This window comes from Hyperolius riggenbachi, chromosome 4 (assembly GCF_040937935.1).
Source record: "Hyperolius riggenbachi isolate aHypRig1 chromosome 4, aHypRig1.pri, whole genome shotgun sequence".
NCBI classification, from domain to species: Eukaryota; Metazoa; Chordata; class Amphibia; order Anura; family Hyperoliidae; genus Hyperolius; species Hyperolius riggenbachi.
In genome coordinates, this window is record NC_090649.1 from 43075466 (window position 1) to 43091289 (window position 15824).

At 47.7% G+C, this 15824-nt stretch overlaps 1 protein-coding gene across 2 annotated transcripts in view; it reads right to left on the reverse strand.

Moving 5' to 3' along the window:
• The window catches only part of LOC137571180 (cytochrome P450 2K1-like), a 60185-nt gene extending 47269 nt beyond the window's left edge, over positions 1 to 12916 (reverse strand). The window contains exon 1 of one of the 2 annotated variants that reach the window (XM_068279994.1): positions 12836 to 12916. The gene's annotated coding sequence lies outside the window, so the exon portion shown is untranslated. Of the gene's footprint in view, positions 1 to 7357; positions 7429 to 12835 lie in introns of those variants that run through there. The other variant, XM_068279993.1, reaches the window with a different exon arrangement.
• Positions 12917 to 15824: the final 2908 nt, after the last annotated feature.

Below are 15824 nucleotides of genomic sequence, written 5' to 3' on the forward strand. Positions count from 1 at the left end.
CCGACTGAAGGGAGATTGCATCAGTTGAATGCCGAGAGCCGGGTGAGTAACCTCTCATTTATATTCAGTTTGGGACTCTGCCTAGGGAGGCAGGTGTTCACAGAGGGAAGTGAGACGCCTATCCATCATCAGGCGCCTGTAGGCAAGTGCCTACAGTGCCTCATGGTAAATCCCTGGATATAATGCATTAGATGTGTAGTATGGATAACAAAGAGAACATTTGTAGCAAAGAAAAGTGTTTCATATTTTTATTTTCAGGTGTATAGCTTTTTTTATAGCATTGCATGATCCTGTAATATTTGCAGTTTAGAAAGCACACTCTGCATTTTAAGTTATGAAACAAAGCAAAAAAAAAAGACCCATTTGAACTTTCCTGCAGTAAAACCTTATCTCAATCTGCCTCATTGTTTCTCTGCTGCTTAAGTGCTTCAGAACAGGAATGTAGCCGGCCCAAGTTGGAGCTCAGAGATGCTCTTTTGCATAGATAACAGCTGAAGTTTTTTAACTCTTCTTGTACGGGAAAACACCAGAGACTTTTTCCTTTGCTACTAATTTTCTGTTTAGCTTTACTACACATAAGTCATGGTTACAGGTTTCAGGTTTGCTTTGAAGAAATTTTAAAAGTAAACACATAAATAAGAAGTTGGTTGGTTCAGTCAGATTTCTGCTACCTACTGTCAGTGGCAGCAACATACTTGAGAAGAACAGTCATTTATGGCTCATTTTACTCTGGAAGAAATATACTTATTTGTATATGTTTACATGCATTTTAAATGTAAAGATTTTTGCAACAGTGGTCCTTTTTGAAATTCTGCTTCTGGCAGATACAGCTCAGTATATTCCAACTTTATCAGTACTCCTGTAGTCAGGGCCGGCTTTGCACTCTTTACTGCCCTAGGCCACTGCCACCAGCCGCCCCCCTTCAGTATAGGTAGCGAGATGACCCCTCCCCTTTCCCTCCAGTATAGGTAGCCTGATGACATCCCCAGTATAGGTAGCCAGATGACCCCTCCCCTTCCCTCTAGTATATGTAGCCAGATGACTCCTCCCCCCTTTCCCTCCAGTATAGGTAGCCACAGGACTCCCTTAATCTCCCCCCTCCCCCCACTTTTCTGTTTCGGTAGCCAGTTCGGCCTTCACACCGCAGCAGACATCAGTGTAACTCATTTCTCTCATCTCCAGTGCAGAAGCTTCCTCTTCCCTTCCGTCTCCAATGTTGCCCAAGTCCATAACCGCCGGCCACAATGCAAACATGCACAGAGAGCAAGGTGGCTGCTGCACAGACAGCTAGCAGCAGTGTACCACGGTCAGGCGCTCGCCTGATCTCCCTGCATTGCAGCATTTGCAAGCTTGCAAATGCTGCACCAGTTTAGCCTGCGGCTTTGGTGCCCTTCCTCCTGTGGTGCCCTAGGCCATGGCCTAGGTTGGCCTTGGCCTAAATCTGGCCCTGCCTGTAGTCAGCAGTGCAATGCTTTGGTGATGCTACACCCCACATTTTCTTCCTTTTCCTCTCCGTACAGCAACTATAAATAAGGTAATGTGCAGAAAAAAAATGTGCTTTTGAACTGTGGATGTGGAAAAAGCTACTGAGATTTCGCTGGACTGCTAAAAAAAAATCTAACTAGTTACAGAAATAAAGCCAGAGTGTTCACTAGAAGGGCTAATACTACTATTAAACCTAAAATACTTTGGTCACATCATTAGAAAGACCTGATTCTTTTGAGAAATCTTTGATGCTGGGAAAAAATGAGGGTAAAAGAAGAAGAGGACAACAGTTTACAATGGATAGACAGCATATGCGATGCTATGAACATGCCTGTGCAAGAGCTGAAAGAAGCAGTGGTTTACAGAGACAACTGGCATGCAGATGTTCATATGGCCATAAAGAGTTGGAGTTGAGACAACTAATGAGGTGAAGAAAAGGGAGTCACAGTTTGTTGTGCCTAAAGGTGGGTACACACATCAGATAAAAGTCTTTGGAAAATGAAAGATCACAAACCAATCTTACCACCCTTCATGTAGTATGAGAGCCATACCTACACAGTCTGTTCTATGGAGCTGCACTCCCCATCAGATAGAAAGCTTTGCAAGATGCTGCACACACAGATGCTGTACACATGCAACAGATCCGTATCCGCAACAGATCCGTATCCGCAACAGATCCGTATCCGCAACAGATCCGTATCCGCAACAGATCCGTATCCGCAACAGATCCGTATCCGCAACAGATCCGTATCCGCAACAGATCCGTATCCGCAACAGATCCGTATCCGCAACAGATCCGTATCCGCAACAGATCCGTATCCGCAACATGCATTCATAGTCTATGATATCTGCAGATCTCATACACACCTTGTTTAGCATTCATCTGCAGATCAGACAATTATCTGCCGATCTTAAGATCCATCCTGGTGGATCTGATCTGCAGATAATTCTCCGTTAAACAAGGTGTGTATGAGAGCTACAGATCTCAGACTATGAATGCATTTTGCAGGAACGGATCTTTTGCAGATACTGATCATTTGTGTCTGTACAGCATCTGTGTGTGCAGCATCTTGCAAAGATTTTATCTGATGGGGAGTTCAGCTCCATAGAATAGACTGTGTAGGTATGGCATTCATAATACATGGAAGGGGGTAACATTGGTCTGTGATCTTTCATTTTCCAAAGACTTTTATCTGACGTGTGTACCCACCTTTAGACCTCCAGTACCTGGAAGTACTTTTGTATGCATTGTGACGCTGTGTTGTATTTGCAGGTAGGAAACAGGCGTCTCACTCCTGAGCGTGCAGATTCCAGCTTTTATTTTCAGAGTTACTGGCAATCTATAGCAGCAAAATCAAGAAAAAAACCAAAGGTAACAGAAATCCTGAGCCTGTCGGGCTTCCTAGTCTTCCTCACCATCTGAAAACCTGACTACGCTAGTCAAAGCAAGCGAATGCAACAGTCATTTTGGCCTTCAGGTAGAGTGACCAGACGTCCCAGATTGCCCGGAACGCGCCCCGGATTCGGGGTCCGCTGTCCCAGGCTTAATGAGGTCCCGGGAAACGTCCCGCTTTCAGAAGCGGGACGTCCCAGCCTCGGGACTCTGGCCACTCTCCTCATGAACTGGCAGCGGCATCTATAGACGCCGTGCCAGTTCATTGCCTGCAGCCCCGCTCCAGCCTCCTCGAGGCAGGGCTACGGCAAGATGGCTGCCGAAGCCCTGTACTAGAGACTATTTGTGTCTCCAGTACAGGGCTTCGGGCACCATCTTGCCATAGCCCTGTCAGCGCGGGAGATATGCAGGGTGAAGGTGGTCCCGGGAGCAGCGCGCCAGAGGCCGGACACTTCTGCCAGGTGAGTAAATGCTTTATATCCAGGTGAACTTTGCCCGCATTGCGTTTCTTTTCTGGTGAAATGTTTGCCCGCATTGCGTTTCTTTTCTGGTGAAATGTTTGCCCGCATTGCGTTTCTTTTCTGGTGAAATGTTGCCCGCATTGCATTTATTTTGTACTGACATGTTTGCCCGCATTGCGTTTATTTTGTACTGACATGTTTGCCCGCATTACGTTTATTTTCTGGTGTCTGGGGTAACTGTTACTGCATTATTTAATGGTCATAGATGGCTATGTTTGCTGCATTGTGGTTACGGTATACTATTAGCATCACACAGTTTCTGCACACCCATGATGCAAAGTCTCGTTTGTCCACATCATGGCGTAAACACTGCTTTCTTATGCCTCGCTGTTACATCATTACGTTAGCTCCGCCCATACAATGTCATGGTCACGCCCATTTTTCGCCACGGCGCGCAGCCCCCCCCCCCCCAGTCTTCGTCGCTGCGCGCTCCTCAGTCCTCCCCACTTTTCGCCGCGGCGCGCTGCACGCGCCCCCCCCCCAGGTTGGACCCACAAAAATCTGGTCACTACTTCAGGCCCAATCACAGTTCACTAGTCCTGGGAGCACTCTCTCTGTGTGTCCACTCTCTGCCTAAGGGCCTGTTTCCACTACATACAGATTGGATGCAGAATGGATGCAGAAAACTGACTCCAATGAATGCCTATGGGCCTGTTTCCACTAAATGCGGATTTTCTGATGCAGATTTCCCATAGGCATTCATTGGAGTCAGTTTTTCTGCATCCAATCTGCGTGTAGTGGAAACAGGCCCTTAGTGTTTGACTTATGCCTAGTACACACTATACAATTTTTCTGTTAGATTTTTCTGTTAAGGGGCCCATACACCTAACGATTTTCCTGTCGATATACAGCAGATTCGATCACTGTGATCGAATCTGCTGTGAAATCGTCGTGCAAATGCTGACAGAACGATCGATTTCCATCCAAAATCAATCATTCCCGCCGATCTGTTTGTGCGGAAGATTTTTCTCGATCGCCGGCGGGTCGGGAGTGCGTCAATAGCGGCGTTCGAATGACAGATGACCGACGCAATACAGCGGAGATACATTACCTGCTCCGCCGGCGCGACTCCCCCGGTCTCCGCTGTCTTCTACTCCGCTCCAGCTTCACTGAACTTCCTGTCCCGGCAGGAAGTTTAAACAGTAGAGCACCCTCTACTGTTTAAACTTCCCATGGACAGGAAGTTCAGTAAAGCAAGCCAGCCGGATCGGAGACCAGCGCGGAGAAGAAGACAGCGGAGACCAGGGGAGTCGCACCGGCCAGATCAGGTAATGTATAGCTGGCGGGCAAGCGGCGGTGGCAGCGGCAGCTCCACAGATTGTAAATCGATTTCAGCATGAAACCGATCACAATCTGTTTGCAGTAAAGGCAGCCATACGATCCCTCTCTTATCAGATTCGACCAGAGAGGGATCCATCTGTTGGTCGAATGTGATGGCAAATTGACCAGTGTATGGCTACCTTTGGATTTTCTGTAAGATTTCCTGAAATTGGATTATTTTCTGTAAAGTACTGGTAGAGACTGGTCATTATCTCTGGTGCATTGTCTTCTGGATATCTCCTGCTGAGTAGAACAATACCTAATTGCTAGGCAGATAGATGTTAGAGCCACCTAGATTTTCCAGCATGGCAGATCGATTGAAAATCTGCAGCAAATCGATCAATCAATTTGTGATTGATCGGCCGCTAATTGGCTCAGTGTATGGGGCCCTTAAATCTTACAGAAAATGTTATGGTGTGTACTAGGTATTAGAGCAGAGAGAAGCCAATTAGAATGCTATTTATGCTGCAGCTGCTCTCCCAAGAGTATCAGCAAAGTCCTGGCTTGAAGGGTGTGGTCAAGTGTCCCACCCTCACACACTTGACTGGCTCCAGACTCCCATTTCAGGCCCAGTGCACACCAAAACCGCAAGCAGATCCGCAAAACGCTAGCAGTTTTTGTTAGCAGATTACAAATATTGTTACAGTTAAGCTGTTACTGAACAGCTACTGTAACGAAAACGCCTGGAAAACCGCTCTGATCTGGCGTTTTCCAGAGCGGTTTGAGCTTTTCCTATACTTTACATTGAGGCAGAAACGCATCTGCAAACCGCAAAAGTGCAGCAGGAGGCACGTTTGTGGTTTGCTAAAAACCTCGGACCGCTGGTGTGCACCATCCCATTGAGATACATTAGCGAAGCGTTTTCACAGGCGGTTGCGGTAGGCGTATCGCTGCTAAAACCGCTCGGTGTGCACTGGGCCTCAATCAGATTTTGTTCTGGTTAGATTAAGCTTGCAACACCAAAAATGTCTGGAGCCTTTTAGACAATTAGGCCCCATTCACACTAGAGTGTTTTGCCACAATTTCGGCAAAACGCTCAAACGCTAGTGCTTTTTAAAAGCGCTAGTGTAATTAAACTGTATGGGCCCGTTCTTACTTGGGCGATTTGCAGTAATCGCCACAAATCGCCCAAAATCGCGAAACGCAAACACGTCGCCTGCACCATTTTCAAGCGATTTCCCGGCAATTGCGTTTCAGTGCTATAGAAGCACTAAACACGATTGCGGCAAAATCGCCGCAGTGTAGGCATAGGGATGCCTGTAAATATACTTTTCATAGGTTGCTACATTATCAAATATACCTTCCCCACTTTAAAAAAAAAAAAAAAAAAAAATCTTCTAAAGTCCATCCTAAGGGCCCGTTCACACCTGAGCGGGAATCGCACGATTCCCGCTCACGGCAAACCGCTAGCGGTTCTGCAAGTACCGCTACACATTGTAGCGAGTGGCTGTGTTCTCACTGCCGCGGTTGCGGTTAGCGATAACCGCAACCGCGCTGCATGCAGCGGTTCGCCGGCGACGAGCGTTCCGCGATTTGCGATCGTGATTAGCGTGCATAGCACGCTAATCGCAATCACTCCAAAACTGCCGCAGTGTCCAGTGATTTTTCCGCGCTAATCGCGGGAAAATCACTCCCGCAGAGCGTTCTGCGATTTTAAGTGTGAATGGGCCCTAACTTCTGGAAAACAGGTAAACAATTAAAGACTACTATTTATTTACTGCATGCTTAGCGCTGAAATACCTCATGTTTTACATCACTTTTACCTCATGTTTGGAATTGGAGGAGAAAAATCTTTCAGAATTGCAAAAAAAAAAAAAAAAAAAAAAAAGGGCGGGGGAGGAAAATACCTCATGGGATATTTTACCTCCCCCAAAAAAAATATTTACCTCACATAGCTTCCAGAATTGAGGCCATAATATAATTTAAGGCACAAGGTATTTCTGTCTATAGATTCCAGACGTGTACATTCAGAACTGCATAAAATGTACACAATGCATACTATTACAGTGAAATAAGAGTCCCAAATTTCTCCCCGCCACCCACCTCCACCACCACGGCTGCCACACAGGCCATTGATAGCACAATGACTATATGATGTCAAGTGCGTGCCTGATGTTTGGATGCAATCCACTTTAAGGGCTGGTGCACACCAAAACCTGCTAGCAGATCCGCAAAATGCTAGCAGATTTTGAAACGCTTTTTCTTCTTTTTCTGTAGCGTTTCAGCTAGCGTTTTGCGGTTTTGTCTAGCGCTTTTGGTGTAGTAGATTTCATGTATTGTTACAGTAAAGCTGTTACTGAACAGCTACTGTAACAAAAACGCCTGGCAAACCGCTCTGAAGTGCCGTTTTTCAGAGCGGTTTGCGTTTTTCCTATACTTAACATTGAGGCAGAAACGCATCCACAATCCAAAAAATGCCTCACCCAGGCATTTTTCGTTTCTGCAAAACGCCTGCCGCTCTGGTGTGCACCACCCCATTGAGATACATTGACCAAGCAGATCCGCAGCCGCAAGCGGATCTGAAAACGCCCAAAAAGCCGCTCGGTGTGCACCAGCCCTCAATAAACAGCAAACAACGGATGGAAGGTGCACGTGCTTTTGTTCTTGTATACATAAAAAAATTAAGAAATAAGCTTACAGTTCAGCACTGCAGAGTCTCGGCCAGTTGAACCAGTCTTGTCTCTTCTGTGCGCCTGCTGGGACAGGTCTGTAATCCTGCTGCAGGTAATGTCCTCAGGTCCTTTTGTACTGTTTAATTATTACTCCACCCAGCCAAGTGAGGAGGGCGTTTCTCAACTGTTTACATATCCGACAAGTACATCCAGTAATTTGTAAATGATTAAGTTATTATGTACTGACATGCACATTGTGATGTTTTCTTGATTGTTTACATAATTCTGATTTGATAAGTAGTTTAGCGGAAAATGTAAAGCGTTTACACTACAATAAAGTACAGGTTAAACTCGAAAAATTAGAATAATGTGCAAAAGTCCATTTATTTCAGAAATCCAACTTAAAAAGTGAAATCTATATGAAATAGGAACCCTTTGCAGAAGTTTTGGATTATGCAAAAAAAAAAAAAATCACAAGTAGCATTTTTATTAAAAAGCGCAATCCCATTGCACTGCATTCACACTTAGTGATTTTCATTGTGTACAGGCTTTAACACTGTACTACAAACAAACTCCACAGTGATGTGAAACACTGAATGACGGGCTGGTGACAAAATATGCCGCTTGCACAGTGTGGGCCTAAAGGCCCATACACGTCTGATTTTTGCGGACGGGTTGTTTTAACGTCCCGCCGTTCAGTCGTCCGCACGCCAAATCGGGCGTGTGTACAGACTGTCGTTCATGTGATAAGACTGAGTTTGAGCGATCCGCCGGGTCTGTACACACGCCCGATTTGGCATGCATTCAGACTGAACGGCGGGACGTTGAAACGACCAGACGTGTGTATGGGCCTTTAAACTACGCTACAAAGAAAGTGAAATTAAAGGACAACTGTAGCAAGAGGGCTATGGAGGCTGCCATATTTATTTCCTTGGCTGCCCTGCTGATCTATTTGGTTGCAGTAGTGTCTGAATAACACCAGAAACAAGCATGCAGCTAATCTTGTCAGAACTGGCAATTATGTCAGAAACCGCTTATCTGCTGCATGCTTGTTCAGGGGCTATGGCTATAAGTATTAGAGGCAGAGGATGAGCAGGACAGCCAGGCAACTGGTATTGCTTAAAAGTAAATATATATGGCAGCCTCCATATCCCTCTTGCTACAGTTGTCCTTTAATCACTTCCGTACCAGCAGTCTCTGACCCCTTAACCTCTTGAGGACCACAGTGTTAAACCCCCCTGAAGAACAGGCCATTTTTCTGTTAATAGGCCACTGCAGCTTTTAGGCCGTGCTGCACAAAACAACACCAATCTCTGTTGGTGGGGTCTGATAGCTCCCTCAATCTTTATTTTTTTGTTAAAGATATTTTTTTATTATTTTTCTAATACATTTCCTCTTTTCTCCCAGTCCCGCCCTCCCTCCCCCCACCAGCCTATCACTGTGATCGGCTGTGATAGGCTTCAGTCTATCACCGCCGATCGCTTCTGTGTCCCCCAGGGGACAGGCGTGTCACATGGTTTCCCTAGTCCAGCGCTGTCTTAGATCACAGCGCTGTACATAGTAATTAGATGGTGGTTTCGCCATCTAACAGTATCTGAGCGGTGATCGCCGCTTGGAGACTAAAGGTGGAGCAGAGCTCCGCCTATCAAGCAGTTGATGCGCACGCAGCATGTGCGCGATCTCCTGCAAAACGAAGCCCCAGGACCTTACACCGACCGGCATTAGGTGGTCCTGGGACTGCCGCCGTGGCCACGCCCATCGGCATGAAGCGGTCGGCTACAGGTTAAGGACCAGAGAGTGCTGGTACCAAAAGAACGTCGTCTCCCGACGAATCGCTGCACATACCCACCGCTCCCGCCAGTCACGCCACTCAGGGAAGTTTCTAGACAAAATTGCACCCAGGACGAAGGTGTAAAAATTGCCGTACAGGTATAGGTGCAGCCAGTCAAGTCTAGAAGTCAAGGGTTGCTGGTGCAGCCAGTATAGGTTAGCTAGGTATTGGTGCAGCCATGTAGGTGCCCTGTATAGGGTCATGGAGGGGGGAGCTGCTGCCACACTGGCACTCAGCTGCGGTGAGGGGCGCCCTATTTCTCCCTCCCTGTCTCCCCCCGGGGCCCCCCTCCATACTTCCCCTCTGCTGCAGAGTATGTGTGCAGCGGGAAACAGCACAACTCACCTCCTTCCCAGCTCCAAGCGCTAATCATGTCAGCCAGGCTCCTCTGTCTGCAGCGCCGCTTATCTTACTCTATCTGCTTCCTGACTAGCCCCGGGAAAATGCAGGAGCCCCCTCACTGTGGCTGAGTGCCAGTGTGGCCACGGCTCCCCCCTCTATCACTTCACCCACCCTCCCACCAGAGCTCATGGTGGTCGCACACCTGGCACACCCCTGATAACAGGGCTAACACCGCTCCTCCATCCCCACAGGTCCCTTTCTCTGCCGTTGCTATGACGACAGAGCTGTGGGAGCAGATCAGGAACCACGTTCATCGGCTACTGATGCTGTCCAATGTAAGCCAATGGAGTTGCTTAGGGCCTCTTTCACACAGACGTTGCGTTAGATGCGACTTTAGGTCGCATAACGTGCCCCCAACGCAACGCATGGTGATGGTATTGGAGGATGCTGCATAGAGCCGCATAAAGCGGCTCTTAATGCGCCCGTGATGCGTACTTTACGCATGCACCGGTGGAGACCACGTGAGCGGAACACTCCGCATCACGTGGTCCTGCCAGCCAATCGCGCACAGAGCGGCTGCTCCAGGAAGTAAGCACTGCACGTCACACAGTGCAGTGTATATTAACCATGTGGCTAGGGGCACTAGCGGACTCTCCCCTCCTCCTTCAACAAAACTGCGCATGTGCTAGCAGTCTAAGGGCCTGTACACACTGCTGCACTTTTAAAATCGCATGCAATTTTAAAATCGCAAGCCTTCATAAGAATAGAAAAAGCGCATCTCAGCAGTGTGTACAGGTCTTCACGATTTTCATTATTTTTCAAAAGACCTTGCGATTAAAAAGCACATGCGATTTGAAAAGCGCAAGCGCAGCAGTGTGTACAGGCCCTTACGTGAAACACACAGCATGCAGCACTTTCAAAGAACGTCCAGCGTGTAGGCAACGTGGGCACTGAACAGCCCGTTGATTATTCATTGCTGTGAGTTGGGATGCATTACAGGCTGCTCTAACGTGCGTCTGTAACGTCCCACTCTGAAAGCAGCCTACATTGATGAAAGGGTCAGGAGCCAATGAAATTGGCTCCTGAGTGGCTCACAATGCTCTGCTGTCGTAGCATTGGCTCCTGAGTGGCTCACAATGTTCTGCTGTCGTAGCATTGGCTCCTGAGTGGCTCACAATGCTCTGCTGTCGTAGCATTGGCTCCTGAGTGGCTCACAATGCTCTGCTGTCGTAGCATTGGCTCCTGAGTGGCTCACAATGCTCTGCTGTCGTAGCATTGGCTCCTGAGTGGCTCACAATGCTCTGCTGTCGTAGCATTGGCTCCTGAGTGGCTCACAATGCTCTGCTGTCGTAGCATTGGCTCCTGAGTGGCTCACAATGCTCTGCTGTCGTAGCATTGGCTCCTGAGTGGCTCACAATGCTCTGCTGTCGTAGCATTGGCTCCTGAGTGGCTCACAATGCTCTGCTGTCGTAGCATTGGCTCCTGAGTGGCTCACAATGCTCTGCTGTCGTAGCATTGGCTCCTGAGTGGCTCACAATGCTCTGCTGTCGTAGCATTGGCTCCTGAGTGGCTCACAATGCTCTGCTGTCGTAGCATTGGCTCCTGAGTGGCTCACAATGCTCTGCTGTCGTAGCATTGGCTCCTGAGTGGCTCACAATGCTCTGCTGTCGTAGCATTGGCTCCTGAGTGGCTCACAATGCTCTGCTGTCGTAGCATTGGCTCCTGAGTGGCTCACAATGCTCTGCTGTCGTAGCATTGGCTCCTGAGTGGCTCACAATGCTCTGCTGTCGTAGCATTGGCTCCTGAGTGGCTCACAATGCTCTGCTGTCGTAGCATTGGCTCCTGAGTGGCTCACAATGCTCTGCTGTCATAGCATTGGCTCCTGAGTGGCTCACAATGCTCTGCTGTCGTAGCATTGGCTCCTGAGTGGCTCACAATGCTCTGCTGTCGTAGCATTGGCTCCTGAGTGGCTCACAATGCTCTGCTGTCGTAGCATTGGCTCCTGAGTGGCTCACAATGCTCTGCTGTCGTAGCATTGGCTCCTGAGTGGCTCACAATGCTCTGCTGTCGTAGCATTGGCTCCTGAGTGGCTCACAATGCTCTGCTGTCGTAGCATTGGCTCCTGAGTGGCTCACAATGCTCTGCTGTCATAGCAACGGCAGAGCAAGTTATCTGCAGCGGGGAGACTGACGCTATCGACGGATGATTGAAATACATCACCTGGCAGTGATAAGAGGATCAAAACAGGGCATAGATTTCAACCATCGATGTCCGGAAGTGGTTAAACATTTGGGGCTTGATTCACTATAGTGTGATAACTGCTATTACAGCAGTTCTCACGCGATGGGCCGCGCGCAAAGCTTATCACATGAACAGCGTTAGATCACATGATAAGCGAAGGTTATTGTGCAATCACGTGCGCGCTTCACATTCACGTGAACTAACGCGGTTCGCATGGTAAGCTTTGCGCGCAGCTGTGATAGCAGTTATCACACTATGAATCACGCCCTTAGGCCCAGTTCACATTAGCGGTGGCCGTCTGGAATCGCCGTGCCGGAGCGCTTGCAGAACGGACGGAACGGACGCACGGCATAGCAATGAAAGCCTATGCGTCCGTTCACATGCGTCCGTTCTGCCGGACCGGATCCGGACTCCGGCGTCCGTTCCAACATGCGCTATTTTTTGGTCCGGCTCCTCCGGCAGCCGTATCCGGGGCGGAGCCGGACTGCACCATCCGGCCAATACAAAGCTATGAGAACCGGAGAGCGCACAACACACTGGCTAAAAATCTGGATGTTCTACCCCACTTCCTATGCGTATTGAAGCGGCGATTTTGGATGGGGACACATGGGCAAGCATTTTGGAGTGGAGCAGCAGTGATTTTAAACGTGCTGGAGATGTTGGCAGTATGTCGGAGGTGGAGGTGAGTGCTAAACAGCGGAGGGCCTGATTCCACAGGTCCACCTTCTGCTGACCTCCCAGACCCCAACATTTTTATTCCTTTTCTACTATCTTTTGCCAAACGGATCCGGATCGCATCCTGATGAACACCTGATGCAAACTGACCGGATCCGGATCGGATCCGGATCAGAACCGTACGGTTCCGATCCGGATCCGGTCAGGTCATCCGGTCCGTTTGGCAGAGAACCGCAAGTGTGAACCGGGCCTTAGTGTGACAATGTTAGGTGAGACAAATTTACAAAGTGAGACAAAAGTACAATGTGGTCACTGGTTTGTTATGCCACTACTACCCACTATTGTGTATTGCTAGGAGTATCACATGGATAGCTTAGGCTGACCAGTGTAGAAATGACTGAGAAATAGTCACTACCTGGTGCCAGGGGTAGGTTTCCTCTTCAGCCTGAGCCCAGACGGCAGCCAGGAGACAGCTCAGTGTCCTCCTCCTCCTCTCCCCTCTATGCTGGAAGCACAGGCAGGATGTGGGGTGTAGCATAAGCAGGACAGAAGCCAGCGCTTCCTGAAAGAATAGACACCATGTGACCTGCTGCAAGCTGAGTACAAGTATGTGTCTAAGGCCCAGTGCACACCAAAAACCTCTAGCAGATCTGCAAAACGCTAGAGGTTTTTGAAGCAGATTTCAGAGCAATCCCTTGGCATGTTTAGAGAACACATGCCTAGCATTTTTTGGAGCGTTTTTGTGTAGCAGATTTCAAATATTGTTACAGTAAAGCGGTTACTGAACAGCTTCTGTAACAAAACCGCCTGGAAAACCGCTCTGATCTAGCGTTTTTCAGAGCCATTTTCCACTTTCCTCTACTTAATATTGAGGCAGAAACGCCTCAGAAATCTAAAAATGCTGCAGCCCCCGAGTTTGCGTTTGTGGTAAAAAAAAAGAAAGAAAAAAAAGCCACTCTGGTGTGCACCAGCCCATTCACTTTCATTGGTCAAGCGGTTTTCACCCTGCAAGCGTTTTAAAAAAACACCTCAGAACCGCTCTGGTGTGCACCAGCCCTAATTCAGAGGAAGACAAAAGTTACTAAGGTGCAAAAATCAATGCTGGGCGGCTGGCAAAGCTGGTGATCACAGGGCTAATAATAGCTTCCATTCCCAGCACAACATCTCTTGCCTGAGCTGCAAATAAACTAAGCTTAATTCTAAAGCTTATCCAGCCTCCAGTGATGAACTGAAAACTGAACTTACAGTGGTGTGAAAAACTATTTGCCCCCTTCCTGATTTCTTATTCTTTTGCATGTTTGTCACACTTAAATGTTTCTGCTCATCAAAAACCATTAACTATTATTCAAAGATAACATAATTGAACACAAAATGCAGTTTTAAATGATGGTTTTTATTATTTAGTGAGGAAAAAAAAAAAAAAAAACTCAAAACCTACATGGCCCTGTGTGAAAAAGAAATTGCCCCCTGAACCTAATAACTGGTTGGGCCACCCTTAGCAGCATTAACTGCAATCAAGCGTTTGCGATAACTTGCAACGAGTCTTTTACAGCGCTCTGGAGGAATTTGGCCCATTCATCTTTGCAGAATTGTTGTAATTCAGCAATATTTGAGGGTTTTCTAGCATGAACCGCCTTTTTAAGGTCATGCCACAACATCTCAATAGTATTCAGGTCAGGACTTTGACTAGGTCACTCCAAAGTCTTCATTTTGTTTTTCTTCAGCCATTCAGAGGTGGATTTGCTGGTGTGTTTTGGGTCACTGTCCTGCTGCAGCACCCAAGATCGCTTCAGCTTGAGTTGACGAACAGATGGCCGGACATTCTCCTTCAGGAATTTTTTGTAGACAGTAGAATTCATGGTTCCATCTATTACAGCAAGCATTCCAGGTCTTGAAGCAGCAAAACAACCCCAGACCATCACACTACCACCACCATATTTTACTGTTGGTATGATGTTCTTTTGCTGAAATGCTGTGTTACTTCTACGCCAGATGTAACGGGACACGCACCTTCCAAAAAGTTCAACTTTTGTCTCGTCGGTCCACAAGGTATTTTCCCAAAAGTCTTGCCAATCATTGAGATTTTTTTTTAGCAAAATTGAGACGAGCCTTAATGTTCTTTTTGCTTAAAAGTGGTTTGCGCCTTGGATATCTGCCATGCAGACCGTTTTTGCCCAGTCTCTTTCTTACGGTGGAGTCGTGAACACTGACCTTAATTGAGGCAAGTGAGGCCTGCAGTTCTTTAGATGTTGTCCTGGGGTCTTTTGTGGCCTCTCAAATGAATTTTCTCTGCGCTCTTGGGGTAATTTTGGTCAGCTGGCCACTCCTGGGAAGGTTCATCACTGTTCCATGTTTTTTTCCATTTGTGGATAATGGCTCTCACTGTGGTTCGCTGGAGTCCCAAAGCTTTAGAAATGGCTTTATAACCTTTACCAGACTGATAGATCTCAATTACAGTACTTTGTTCTCATTTGTTCCTGAATTTCTTTGGATCTTGGCATGATGTCTAGCTTTTGAGGTGCTTTTGGTCTGCTTCTCTTTGTCAGATAGCTCCTATTTAAGTAATTTCTTGATTGAAACAGGTGTGGCAGTAATCAGGCCTGGGGGTGACTACAGAAATTGAACTCAGGTGTGATAAACCACAGTTAAGTTATTTCTTAACAAGGGGGGCAATCACTTTCACACAGGGCCATGTAGATTTGGAGTTTTTTTTCTCACTAAATAATAAAAACCATCATTTAAAACTGCATTTTGTGTTCAATTATGTTATCTTTGACTAATAGTTAACGGTTTTTGATGAGCAGAAACATTTAAGTGTGACAAACATGCAAAAGAATAAGAAATCAGGAAGGGGGCAAATAGTTTTTCACACCACTGTATATGAGAGTTCTGTTTAACCACTCGAGGACTGCGGTGTTAAACCCACCTAGTGACCAGGCCATTTTTTACTTAATAGGCCACTGCAGCTTTAAAGAGACTCTGTAACATCAAAAACATCCCCTGGGGGGTACTCACCTCGGGTGGGGGGGAAGCCTCCGGATCCCAATGAGGCTTCCCACGCCGTCCTCTGTCCCACGGGGGTCTCGCTGCAGCCCTCTGAACAGCCGGCGACAGACCAGACTGTAAATTCAATATTTACCTTTGCTGGCTCCGCTGTGGCTGCTTTCTGCTCCGAATTAGACGGAAATACCCGATCTCCGTCGGGTCCGCTCTACTGCGCAGGCGCCGGAAACTTGCGCCTGCGCAGTAGAGCAGACCCGACGGCGATCGGGTATTTCTGCCTACTTCGGAGCCGACAGCCGTCAGAGCGCCTGCGCAGGAGCCGGGAAGGTAAATATTGACGTCATCTTTCACGGAGGGCTGCAGCGAGGCCCCTGAGGGACGGAGGACGGCGTGGGAAGCCT